At 47.6% G+C, this 12,842-nt stretch overlaps 1 protein-coding gene and 1 pseudogene across 1 annotated transcript in view; one reads left to right on the top strand and one right to left on the bottom strand.

Moving 5' to 3' along the window:
- The window catches only part of LOC139414735 (ras-related protein Rab-6B-like), a 161,935-nt gene that overhangs the window by 28,304 nt on the left and 120,789 nt on the right, over window positions 1–12,842 (top strand). The gene's annotated exons all lie outside the window — the stretch shown is intronic.
- Window positions 2,824–2,875, bottom strand: LOC139418302 (U7 small nuclear RNA; annotated as a pseudogene).

Raw genomic sequence — 12,842 nt, 5'->3', positions numbered from 1 at the left:
CATGGTCCTAGGGCTCAGGTCCTCCGAGAGAGAGAAAGAAAGAGAGAATTAGAGAGAGCATATGTGGGATGGCCAGTCCTCTTCTGGCTGTGCCGGGTGGAGATTATAACAGAACATGGCCAAGATGTTCAAATGTTCATAAATGACCAGCATGGTCGAATAATATTAAGGCAGAACAGTTGAAACTGGAGCAGCAGCACAGCCAGGTGGACTGGGGACAGCAAGGAGTCATCATGTCAGGTAGTCCTGGGGCATGGTCCTAGGGCTCAGGTCCTCCGAGAGAGAGAAAGTGGGAAGGAGAGAATTAGAGAACGCACACCAAGATTGACACAGGACACCGAATAGGACAGGAGAAGTACTCCAGATATAACAAACTGACCCTAGTCCCCCGACACATAAACTACTACTGCAGCATAAATACTGGAGGCTGAGACAGGAGGGGTCAGGAGACACTGTGGCCCACTCCGAGGACACCCCCGGACAGGGCCAAACAGGAAGGATATAACCCCACCCACTTTGCCAAAGCACAGCCCCCACACCACTAGAGGGATATCTTCAACCACCAACTTACCATCCTGAGACAAGGGACCTCCGCCACGGCACAACCCAAGGGGGGGGGGGGGCGCCAACCCAGACAGGATGACCACATCAGTGACTCAACCCACTCAGGTGACACACCCCCTCCAGGGACGGCATGAGAGAGCCCCAGTAAGCCAGTGACTCAGCCCCTGTAATAGGGTTAGAAGCAGAGAATCCCAGTGGAAAGAGGGGAACCGGCCAGGCAGAGACAGCAAGGGCGGTTCGTTGCTCCAGAGCCTTTCCGTTCACCCTCCCACTCCTGGGCCAGACTACACTCAATCATATGACCCACTGAAGAGATGAGTCTTCAGTAGAGACTTAAAGGTTGAGACCGAGTTTGCGTCTCTGACATGGGTAGGCAGACCGTTCCATAAAAATGGAGCTCTATAGGAGAAAGCCCTGCCTCCAGCTGTTTGCTTAGAAATTCTAGGGACAATTAGGAGGCCTGCGTCTTGTGACCGTAGCGTACGTGTAGGTATGTACGGCAGGACCAAATCAGAGAGATAGGTAGGAGCAAGCCCATGTAATGCTTTGTAGGTTAGCAGTAAAACCTTGAAATCAGCCCTTGCCTTGACAGGAAGCCAGTGTAGAGAGGCTAGCACTGGAGTAATATGATCAAATTTTTTGGTTCTAGTCAGGATTCTAGCAGCCGTATTTAGCACTAACTGAAGTTTATTTAGTGCTTTATCCGGGTAGCCGGAAAGTAGAGCATTGCAGTAGTCTAACCTAGTGACAAAAGCATGGATTAATTTTTCTGCATCATTTTTGGACAGAAAGTTTCTGATTTTTGCAATGTTACGTAGATGGAAAAAAGCTGTCCTTGAAATGTTCTTGATATGTTCTTCAAAAGAGAGATCAGGGTCCAGAGTAACGCCGAGGTCCTTCACAGTTTTATTTGAGACGACTGTACAACCATTAAGATTAATTGTCAGATTCAACAGAAGATCTCTTTGTTTCTTGGGACCTAGAACAAGCATCTCTGTTTTGTCCGAGTTTAAAAGTAGAAAGTTTGCAGCCATCCACTTCCTTATGTCTGAAACACATTCTTCTAGCAAGGGCAATTTTGGGGCTTCACCATGTTTAATTGAAATGTACAGCTGTGTGTCATCCGCATAGCAGTGAAAGTTAACATTATGTTTTCGAATAACATCCCCAAGAGGTAAAATATATAGTGAAAACAATAGTGGTCCTAAAACGGAACCTTGAGGAACACCGAAATTTACAGTTGATTTATCACAGGACAAACTATTCACAGAGACAAACTGATATCTTTCCGACAGATAAGATCTAAACCAGGCCAGAACTTGTCCGTGTAGACCAATTTGGGTTTCCAATCTCTCCAAAAGAATGTGGTGATCGATGGTATCAAAAGCAGCACTAAGGTCTAGGAGCACGAGGACAGATGCAGAGCCTCGGTCCGATGCCATTAAAATGTAATTTACCACCTTCACAAGTGCCGTCTCAGTGCTATGATGGGATCTAAAACCAGACTGAAGCATTTTGTATACATTGTTTGTCTTCAGGAAGGCAGTGAGTTGTTGCGCAACAGCCTTTTCTAAAATTTTTGAGAGGAATGGAAGATTCGATATAGACCGATAGTTTTTTATATTTTCTGGGTCAAGGTTTGGCTTTTTCAAGAGAGGCTTTATTACTGCCACTTTTAGTGAGTTTGGTACACATCCGGTGGATAGAGAGCCGTTTATTATGTTCAACATAGGAGGGCCAAGCACAGGAAGCAGCTCTTTCAGTAGTTTAGTTGGAATAGGGTCCAGTATGCAGCTTGAAGGTTTAGAGGCCATGATTACTACTATAGTACTATAGTACTATATACTATAGTACTATGGTACAAATACTATAGTACTATGGTACAAATACTATAGTACTATGGTACAAATACTATAGTACTATGGTACAAATACTATAGTACTATGGTGCAAATACTATAATATACTACTATGGTACAAATATTATAGTGTACTACTATGGTACAAATACTATAGTGTACTACTATGGTACAAATACTATAGTATTCACTGTAGTGTTTTTGCGGACTTTAGTATACTGTAGTATTTACAGTTAACTATAGTATAAATACTGTAGTAAAACAAAGCCTTGTATAAACTATAGTAATTAATGTACTTGTGGATTGTAGTATACCGTAGTAGTTACTGTAATGTTAATACGGACATTACTGTAGTACTTACTGTAGTGTTTTTGTTTAATTAACTTATTAAACATAGAAGTGGAGGCTTCTCCTTCAGGAAACCTACTGGAGAAATACTGAAAGAGCACATTTTCCACAACCTGTTGGTAGGGTGGCAGGGTAACCTAGTGGTTAGAGTGTAGAGGCGGCAGGGTAGCCTAGTGGTTAGAGTGTAGAGGCGACAGGCTAACCTAGTGGTTAGAGTGTGGAGGCGGCAGGGTAACCTAGTGGTTAGAGTGTAGAGGCGGCAGGGTAACCTAGTGGTTAGAGTGTAGAGGCGGCAGGGTAACCTAGTGGTTAGAGTGTAGAGGCGACAGGGTAGCCTAGTGGTTAGAGTGTAGAGGCAGCAGGGTATCTAGTGGTTAGAGTGTAGAGGCGGCAGGGTAGCCTAGTGGTTAGAGTGTAGAGGCAGCAGGGTAACCTAGTGGTTAGAGTGTAGAGGCGGCAGGGTAGCCTAGTGGTTAGAGTGTAGAGGCGGCAGGGTAGCCTAGTGGTTAGAGCGTTGGACTCGTAACCGGAAGGTTGCAAGTTCAAATCCCGAGCTGACAAGGTACAAATCTGTCGTTCTGAACAGGCAAGTTAACCCACTGTTCCTAGGCCGTCATTAAAAATAAGAATTTGTTCTTAACTGACTTACCTATTTAAATAAAAAAAAGTTAAGACTGAGGTCTGAACTTTTCTATATACTGTAGGGAACACAATACACTGAGTGTACAAAACATTAGGAACAACTGCTCTTTTCATGACACAGACTGACCAGATGAAAGCTATGATCCCTTATAGAGCACTAACTTGTTAAATCCACTTCAATCAGTGTAGATGAAGAGGAGAAGACGGGTTAAATATAATGTTTAAGCCTTCAGACTATTGAGACATGGATTGTGTCTGTGTGCCATTCAGATGGTGAATGGACAAGACCAAACATTCAAGTGGCTGACTGGATGACTGGCTCCGATAGGAGAAAACTGAGGACGGATCAACAACATTGTAGTTACTTCACAATACTAACCTAAATGACAGAGGGAAAAGAAGGAAGTTTTTACAGAATAAAAATATTCCCAGAAAGACTCACAGCTGTAATCGCTGACTCAGTGGTCAGGACCCGTCTCTTCGATCTTCATATTCTGATAGTAGTCAGCCAGTCATCCAGCCAGTCAGCCAGTCAGTCAGCCAGCCAGCCAGTCAGCTATCCAGTCAGTACACTGTAGTATTTATGTCTCAGTCAGTGAGTCAGCATATCTGCCAGTCGTCCAGTCAATTAATCAGTCAGCCAGTTAGTGAATCAGCCAGCCAGACAGCCAGCCAGCTAGCCAGCCAGTCAGCCAGCCAGCCAGCCAGCTAGCCAGTCAGCCAGTCAGCTAGCCAGCTAGGTAGCCAGCCAGCTAGCCAGCCAGTACACTGTAGTATTACTGTCTCAGTCAGTGAGTCAGTATATCTGCCAGTCAGTCAGCCAGCCAGTCAGTCAGTGAGCCAGCCAGTCAGCCAGCGAGTTCATCAGCCAGCCAGTCAGTGAGCCAGTAAGTCAGCCAGCCAGCCAGTTAGTCAGCCAGTCAGCCAGCCAGTCAGCCAGCCTGCCAGCCAGTGAGCCAGTAAGTCAGCCAGCCAGCCAGTTAGTCATCCAGCCAGCCAGTCAGCCAGCCAGCCAGCCAGCCTGCCAGCCAGTGAGTTAATCAGCCAGCCTGCCAGCCAGTCAGTGAGCCAGTAAGTCAGTCAGCCAGCCAGCCAGTCAGCCAGCCAGCCAGTCAGCCAGCCAGCCAGCCAGCCAGCCTGCCAGCCAGTGAGTTAATCAGCCAGCCAGTCAGCCAGCCTGCCAGCCAGTCAGTAAGTCAGTCAGTCAGCCAGCCAGTCAGCCAGCCTGCCAGCCAGTCAGTGAGCCAGTAAGTCAGTCAGTCAGCCAGCCAGCCAGTTGTTAAAGGTTTGGGAGGGATAATGCGAGGCAGGACTGTGACTGGACAGACCTCTGACACCAATTATGGATACATTTATGGTCAGACACTGCTGTGATGGGATTCATGGGATGGAACAAAAACATTGACATCATCTAGTTCCATTTAATACGAAATGAGAAGTTATCTTGTTAACAGAGAGGTAGATGGAGATGTTGTGGGTCTGTCTGGTGAACTACACCTAACAGTCCAGCCACTACTGGTTGGTAACACGACTCAATAGACAAACAAGGTAAACTAGACTACCTCCCTGCACAGATGTATTTGGTAGCGGTTTCTCTGACAGTCCCCTCTCTCTGACGGAAGGACACATGGGAGGGTTGATCTGACAGTCGCCTCTCTCTGACAGAAGGACACATGGGAGGGTTGATCTGACAGTCCCCTCTCTCTGACAGAAGAACACATGGGCGGGTTGATCTGACAGTCCCCTCTCTCTGACAGAAGGACACATGGGACAGCTGTGAGTGGCAGGGGGGATTGAGATAGCTACCGTAGCTAGAATTTTCATCATATTGACAACTAGAAATCAAACTGCCCAGGTCTCTGAAAGGACCTTTGTGGTTTCCGTGTATTTGCACCCCCTGTTACCCTGGCAGTCCTGATGGACACCCCCTGTTACCCTGGCAGTCCTGATGGACACCCCCTGTTACCCTGGCAGTCCTGATGGACAACCCCCCGGTTACCCTGGCAGTCCTGATGGACACCCCCTGTTACCCTGGCAGTCCTGATGGACACCCCCTGTTACCCTGGCAGTCCTGATGGACACCCCCTGTTACCCTGGCAGTCCTGATGGACACCCCCTGTTACCCTGGCAGTCCTGATGGACACCCCCTGTTACCCTGGCAGTCCTGATGGACACCCCCTGTTACCCTGGCAGTCCTGATGGACACCCCCTGTTACCCTGGCAGTCCTGATGGACACCCCCTGTTACCCTGGCAGTCCTGATGGAAACCCCCTGTTACCCTGGCAGTCCTGATGGACACCCCCTGTTACCCTGGCAGTCCTGATGGACAACCCCCTGTTACCCTGGCAGTCCTGATGGACAACCCCTGTTACCCTGGCAGTCCTGATGGACACCCCCTGTTACCCTGGCAGTTCAGATGGACACCCCCTGTTACCCTGGCAGTCCTGATGGACACCCCCTGTTACCCTGGCAGTCCTGATGGACACCCCCTGTTACCCTGGCAGTCCTGATGGACACCCCCTGTTACCCTGGCAGTCCTGATGGACACCCCCTGTTACCCTGGCAGTCCTGATGGACACCCCCTGTTACCCTGGCAGTCCTGATGGACACCCCCTGTTACCCTGGCAGTCCTGATGGACACCCCCTGTTACCCTGGCAGTCATGATGGAAACCCCCGGTTACCCTGGCAGTCCTGATGGACACCCCCTGTTACCCTGGCAGTCCTGATGGATACCCCCTGTTACCCTGGCAGTCCTGATGGACACCCCCTGTTACGCTGGCAGTTCTGATGGACACCCCCTGTTACCCGTGCAGTCATGATGGACACCCCCTGTTACCCTGGCAGTCCTGATGGACACCCCCTGTTACCCTGGCAGTCCTGATGGACACCCCCTGTTACCCTGGCAGTCCTGATGGACACCCCCTGTTACCCTGGCAGTCCTGATGGACACCCCCTGTTACCCTGGCAGTCATGATCAGTCAGCTCCAGAGTGCATCTCAGTGCTAGAGGCGTCACTACAGGTCCTGGTTCGATTCCAGGCTGTACCACAACCAGCCGTGATTGGGAGTCGCATAGGGCTGCTCACAATTGTCCCAGCATCGTCCGGATTAGGGTTTGGCCGGTGTAGGCCATCGTTGTAAATAAGAATTTGTTCTTAAAACTGACTTGCCTAGTTAAATAAAGTTTAAATATTTATTTTATTTAAAATGTGCCTCCTGTTACACTGACAGTCCTGATGTAATTTGATTTGTGTCAAAACATCCTGGGTCTTTCAGACAGCTTGCTTTGTTATAATTTCAAAATGAACGAGGACATGCAAAGCCATTCTGTCTGGAAACGCAAAGAAAGGGGGGGGGGGGGGGGGGGACATTCTGATCAAGCTGGCCTGCCATCCATCCATCTGGAGGCTTGTGCCCTTGGACTGTACCCTGTCCTAAATGGCACAATATTCCCTATTTAGTGCACTACCTTTGACCAGAGCCCACAGGGCACTGTTTAAAAGTAGTGCACTACGTAGGGAATAGGGCTCTGGTCTATAGTAGTGCACTATATAGGGAATAGGGCTCTGGTCTAAAGTAGTGCACTATATAGGGAATAGGGCTCTGGTCTAAAGTAGTGCACTATATAGGGCTCTGGTCTAAAGTAGTGCACTATATAGGGAATAGGGCTCTGGTCTAATGTAGTGCACTACGTAGGGAATAGGGTACAGGCTCTGGTCTAAAGTAGTGCACTACGTAGGGAATAGGGTACAGGCTCTGGTCTAAAGTAGTGCACTACGTAGGGAATAGGGTGCCGTTTGGGAAGCATTAACTTTCTTCTCGACAGACGGTCTGTGGAGCAATATTGCGTATTTTAGCATTGCTGGCCGAGATCCATTTCGTAAAGATTTCCCATGGTCAATGTATAATCAGCCAGCCAATCCTCTGCATTCATATTTCTCTGGTCTGTTTTAGGACAGGGTGAGATCAAAAATTATTTCTAGGTTTAAAGAGTTTGGAGGAGTTTTGCTTTCTGTGGCGCTATCGTCGTGTTCAGATAATAAATCATATTTGATCTGAATGGCAGCTTTCAGATATGAATCACAGGAAAGACAGCTGACCATGATGCAGCTTTAGTAGTCACCCTTTTAAAACTATTTTAACATTTACTCTTTGTTGTGTTCAATATCCTTTAAGATAATTAATTAATTAATAATTAATCCTCTCCCACGTTGCTACCATCCTCTCCCATGTTGCCACGTGTAACAGGATCTCTCTTTCACTCCTCTCCCACGTTGCTACCCTCCTCTCCCATGTTGCTACCCTACTCTCCCATGTTGCTACGTATAGCTGGCTCTCTCTTTCCCTCCTCTCCCATTTTGCTACCCTCCTCTCCCATGTTGCTACCCTCCTCTCCCATGTTGCTACCCTCCTCTCCCATGTTGCTACCCTCCTCTCCCATGTTGCTACCCTCCTCTCCCATGTTGCTTCCCTCCTCTCCCATGTTGCTACGTGTAGCTGGCTCTCTCTTTCCCTCCTCTCCCACGTTGCTATGTGTAGCTGGCTCTCTCTTTCCCTCCTCTCCCACGTTGCTATGTGTAGCTGGCTCTCTCTTTCCCTCCTCTCCCACGTTGCTATGTGTAGCTGGCTCTCTCTTTCCCTCCTCTCCCACGTTGCTATGTGTAACAGGCTCTCTCTTTCCCTCCTCTCCCATGTTGCTACCCTCCTCTCCCATGTTGCTACGTGTAGCTGGCTCTCTTTCCCTCCTCTCCCACATTGCTATGTGTAGCTGGCTCTCTCTTTCCCTCCTCTCCCACGTTGCTATGTGTAGCTGGCTCTCTCTTTCCCTCCTCTCCCACGTTGCTACGTGTAGCTGACTCTCTCTTTCCCTCCTCTCCCACGTTGCTACCCTCCTCTCCCACGTTGCTTGACCTGGGCCCCACTCTGTGTGTGTGTGAGAGTGTGTGTGCGCGTTTGTGGAATAGAGTATTTTTGTAGTTTTGACCTTGGCCCTAATCCCTATATAGTGTGTTTGACCTGGGCCCTACTCCCTATATAGTGTGTTTGACCTGGGCCCTACTCCCTATATAGTGTGTTTGACCTGGGCCCTACTCCCTATATAGTGTGTTTGACCTGGGCCCTACTCCCTATATAGTGTTTTTGACCTGGGCCCTACTCCCTATATAGTGTGTTTGACCTGGGCCCCACTCCCTATATAGTGTGTTTGACCTGGGCCCTACTCCCTATATAGTGCGTTTGACCTGGGCCCTACTCCCTATATAGTGCGTTTGACCTGGGCCCTACTCCCTATATAGTGCGTTTGACCTGGGCCCCACTCCCTATATAGTGCGTTTGACCTGGGCCCCACTCCCTATATAGTGCGTTTGACCTGGGCCCTACTCCCTATATAGTGCGTTTGACCTGGGCCCTACTCCCTATATAGTGCGTTTGACCTGGGCCCTACTCCCTATATAGTGTGTTTGACCTGGGCCCCACTCTCTATATAGTGCGTTTGACCTGGGCCCTACTCCCTATATATTGCGTTTGACCTGGGCCCTACTCCCTATATAGTGTGTTTGACCTGGGCCCCACTCCCTATATAGTGCGTTTGACCGGGGCCCCACTCCCTATATAGTGTTTTTGACCTGGGCCCTACTCCCTATATAGTGTGTTTGACCTGGGCCCTACTCATTATATAGTGTGTTTGACCTGGGCCCTACTCCCTATATAGTGTGTTTGACCTGGGCCCTACTCCCTATATAGTGTTTTTGACCTGGGCCCCACTCCCTATATAGTGCGTTTGACCTGGGCCCCACTCCCTATATAGTGCGTTTGACCTGGGCCCTACTCCCTATATAGTGTGTTTGACCTGGGCCCCACTCCCTATATAGTGCGTTTGACCTGGGCCCTACTCCCTATATAGTGCGTTCGACCTGGGCCCTACTCCCTATATAGTGCGTTTGACCTGGGCCCTACTCCCTATATAGTGTGTTTGACCTGGGCCCCACTCTCTATATAGTGCGTTTGACCTGGGCCCTACTCCCTATATATTGCGTTTGACCTGGGCCCTACTCCCTATATAGTGTGTTTGACCTGGGCCCCACTCCCTATATAGTGCGTTTGACCGGGGCCCCACTCCCTATATAGTGTTTTTGACCTGGGCCCCACTCCCTATATAGTGCGTTTGACCTGGGCCCTACTCCCTATATAGTGTGTTTGACCTGGGCCCCACTCCCTATATAGTGCGTTTGACCTGGGCCCCACTCCCTATATAGTGCGTTTGACCTGGGCCCTACTCCCTATATAGTGTGTTTGACCTGGGCCCCATTCCCTATATAGTGCGTTTGACCTGGGCCCTACTCCCTATATATTGCGTTTGACCTGGGCCCTACTCCCTATATAGTGTGTTTGACCTGGGCCCTACTCCCTATATAGTGCGTTTGACCTGGGCCCCACTCCCTATATAGTGTGTTTGACCTGGGCCCTACTCCCTATATAGTGCGTTTGACCTGGGCCCTACTCCCTATATATTGCGTTTGACCTGGGCCCTACTCCCTATATAGTGTGTTTGACCTGGGCCCTACTCCCTATATAGTGTGTTTGACCTGGGCCCTACTCCCTATATAGTGCGTTTGACCTGGGCCCTACTCCCTATATAGTGCGTTTGACCTGGGCCCTACTCCCTATATTGTGTGTTTGACCTGGGCCCCATTCCCTATATTGTGCGTTTGACCTGGGCCGTACTCCCTATATATTGCGTTTGACCTGGGCCCTACTCCCTATATAGTGTGTTTGACCTGGGCCCCACTCCCTATATAGTGCGTTTGACCTGGGCCCTACTCCCTATATAGTGCGTTTGACCTGGGCCCTACTCCCTATATAGTGCGTTTGACCTGGGCCCTACTCCCTATATAGTGTGTTTGACCTGGGCCCATCGGTAGTGCATTATATACAGTAGGGAATTGACTCAGACTGTATCTATACAGCAGGCCAGACTACCACCACCACACCTTATAGGAAGGAATGAAGAATGGAAGGGGTTCATTTAAACATTGAAACGTCAAGGTGATCTCTCCAGGCCCACTGGCTTCATGGCAGACACATGACTCATATATATATATATATATATATATATATATATATATATACATTACCACACAACCACTGCACCGCACATCCACGGGAACCATATATTTCAAAAGTGGTGTCAGTACGTTGTACGTGTCATTAGACAGGAGCTGAAGAAATGCTTTTTTGAGAGCTTTGTTCATGCAAGCGGAGTCGGCGACCGAGGCTTTGTTTTATGCAAGCGGAGTGGGCGACCGATGCTTTGAATGTGTCCCAAGTGGCTGTTGTCTGTATATTCGGGGCGGCAGGTAGCCTTAGTGGTAAGAGCGTTGGACTAGATCGAATCCCCCGACCTGACAAAGGTTTTTTTTAAATCTGTCATTCTGCCCCCTCCCCCCGAACAAGGCAGTTTAACCCCACTGTTCCTAGGCTGTCATTGAAGGTAAAAATGTGTTCTTAACCGACAGTCCTAAAATAAATCTAGCGTACTACATTTGACCAGAGCCCTTTATAGTCCCTGGTCAAAAAATGGTTCACTAAATAAATCATCAATAGGGTGTCTTTGTCTGTTCAGTTTGAGAGGTTTCATTCATCCATTATTCAGAGGTGTTGGTATTCTGGGCTCATACAGGTTCAAACCATGTTGCTGTGATTTTTGTCTGCACCCCAATGGGAGCCTTTTTCTTTAATACAGAGTGTACAAAACACTAGGAACACCTTCCTAATATTGAGTAGTATCCCCCTTTTGACCTCGGTACAGCTTAAACACACGGGGAAACTGTTTTGGGGGAAAAGAAACAGCAGCGTTGCAGTTCTTGACACACTCAAACGCACTCAAATGCGCCTGGTACCTACGCCCATACCCTGTTGAAAGGCACTCTTCTGTCTCTCCTATTCAACCTCTGCATGTCACGTTAGACTGTACACAATCCACGTCTCAAGGCTTAAAAATCCTTCTTTAACCCGTCTCCTCCCCACCTCATCTACACTGATTGAAGTGGATTTAACAAGTGACATCAATAAGGGATCATAGCTTTCATTCTGGATTCACCTGGTCAATCTATATCATGCACACTCAATGTATAGTGCACTACTTTAGAAAAGGGCCCATAGGGAATAGGGGCTCTAGTCTAAAGTAGTGCACTATATAGGGAATAGGGCTCTGGTCTAAAGTTGTGTATTATATAGTGTGCAATACTTTTTATTTTTTTTACAAGAGACGCACCTGTCAGATAGTGTGCACCTGAAGCTCTATAAAACCTAATCAGGTGTTGTTCCTCATAGTTCTGGGAGGAGAAGGGGAGTTGCTATCCGAATACACAGATCGTTTGTTGACCACAATGAAGTCAAAGATAAGGAAGGGAGAGAATGTGGACACACTATTATTATTATTATTTTGATTAATTACTTAAAAATCATACAATGTGATGTTCTGGATTGTTTTAGATTCCGTCTCTTACAGTTGAAGTGTACCTATGATAAAACATTACAGACCTCTACATGCTTTGTAAGTAGGAAAACCTGCAAAATCGGCAGTGTATCAAATACTTGTTCTCCCCACTGTACCTATTGTTCGCCAAATACCTTTTTTGCACTATTGGTTAGAGCCTGTTAGTAAGCATTTCACTGTAAGGTCTACATCTGTTGTATTCGGCGCACTTGACAAATACATTTTGATTTGATTTAAGGATGCGGACAATGATAATGGTCATGATGTTTCCACTGCCTCTAGAATACATTTTTGTAGCTGTAAACGTATGCTTAAAAAATATATACTTGAAAAAGAAGAAGAGAAGAAGAAGTAGCTTACCGGTGATTCAAGAGAAGAGGAAGTAGCTTACTGGTGATTCAAGAGAAGAGGAGGTAGCTTACTGGTGATTCAAGAGAAGAGGAAGTAGCTTACTGGTGATTCAAGAGAAGAGGAGGTAGCTTACTGGTGATTCAAGAGAAGAGGAGGTAGCTTACTGGTGATTCAAGAGAAGAGGAAGTAGCTTACTGGTGATTCAAGAGAAGAGGAGGTAGCTTACTGGTGATTCAAGAGAAGAGGAAGTAGCTTACTGGTGATTCAAGAGAAGAGGAAGTAGCTTACTGGTGATTCAAGAGAAGAGGAGGTAGCTTACTGGTGATTCAAGAGAAGAGGAAGTAGCTTACTGGTGATTCAAGAGAAGAGGAAGTAGCTTACCAGTGATTCAAGAGAAGAAGTAGCTTGCTGGTGATTCAAGAGAAGAGGAAGTAGCTTACTGGTGATTCAAGAGAAGAGGAAGTAGCTTACTGGTGATTCAAGAGAAGAGGAAGTAGCATACCGGTGAATCAAGAGAAGAGGAAGTAGCTTACCGGTGAATCAAAAGAAGAGGAAGTAGCATACCGGTGAATCAAGAGAAGA

Source organism: Oncorhynchus clarkii, chromosome 1, assembly GCF_045791955.1.
Source record: "Oncorhynchus clarkii lewisi isolate Uvic-CL-2024 chromosome 1, UVic_Ocla_1.0, whole genome shotgun sequence".
Taxonomy (NCBI): domain Eukaryota; kingdom Metazoa; phylum Chordata; class Actinopteri; order Salmoniformes; family Salmonidae; genus Oncorhynchus; species Oncorhynchus clarkii.
The sequence above is the reverse complement of the archived record's forward strand: the minus strand, read 5'-3'. Positions and strand labels throughout refer to the sequence as shown.